This window comes from Micropterus dolomieu, linkage group LG01 (genome assembly GCF_021292245.1).
Source record: "Micropterus dolomieu isolate WLL.071019.BEF.003 ecotype Adirondacks linkage group LG01, ASM2129224v1, whole genome shotgun sequence".
NCBI lineage: Eukaryota > Metazoa > Chordata > Actinopteri > Centrarchiformes > Centrarchidae > Micropterus > Micropterus dolomieu.
Genome location: NC_060150.1, coordinates 35,533,515 through 35,534,399, shown reverse-complemented (window position 1 = coordinate 35,534,399; position 885 = coordinate 35,533,515). Strand labels below are relative to the sequence as shown.

The 885-nt window shown below is 45.5% G+C and overlaps 1 protein-coding gene across 3 annotated transcripts in view; it reads left to right on the top strand.

Moving 5' to 3' along the window:
* mcmdc2 (minichromosome maintenance domain containing 2) overlaps positions 1 to 885 on the top strand; it is a 22,213-nt gene that overhangs the window by 954 nt on the left and 20,374 nt on the right. The gene's annotated exons all lie outside the window — the stretch shown is intronic.

The following is an 885-nucleotide window of genomic DNA, read 5'->3' as shown; positions in this document are numbered from 1 at the left end:
TTTTGTTTCTTGTACCTCAGGATCACCGCCTGCTCCTCTGCCTCACGTTTGCCTTCTGCTGGACAGCCAGCCATGTGTCCCCATTCGCCACTGCCCACACCATCTCATCTGACATTATTCTCAAACTTCCTTCAGATGCCTTCAGATCTCCAACCCTAGTCATCTTTCGTTCATCTAATGTCCCTCCACAATCTAAACTCACCTAAAGGATTATTAGGAACACCTGTTCAATTTCTCGTTAATGCAATTATCTAATCAACCAATCACATGGCAGTTGCTTCAATGCATTTAGGGATGTGGTCCTGGTCAAGACAATCTCTTGAACTCCAAACTGAACGTCAGAATGGGAAAGAAAGGTGATTTAAGCAATTTTGAGCGCGGCATGGTTGTTGGTGCCAGACGGGCCGGTCTGAGTATTTCACAATCTGCTCAGTTACTGGGATTTTCACGCACAACCATTTCTAGGGTTTACAAAGAATGGTGTGAAAAGGGAAAAACATCCAGTATGCGGCAGTCCTGTGGGCGAAAATGCCTTGTTGATGCTAGAGGTCAGAGGAGAATGGGCCGACTGATTCAAGCTGATGGAAGAGCAACTTTGACTGAAATAACCACTAGTTACAACCGAGGTATGCAGCAAAGCATTTGTGAAGCCACAACACGCACAACCTTGAGGCGGATGGGCTACAACAGCAGAAGACCCCACCGGGTACCACTCATCTCCACTACAAATAGGAAAAAGAGGCTACAATTTGCAAGAGCTCACCAAAATTGGACAGTTGAAGACTGGAAAAATGTTGCCTGGTCTGATGAGTCTCGATTTCTGTTGAGACATTCAGATGGTAGAGTCAGAATTTGGCGTAAACAGAATGAGAACATGGATCCATC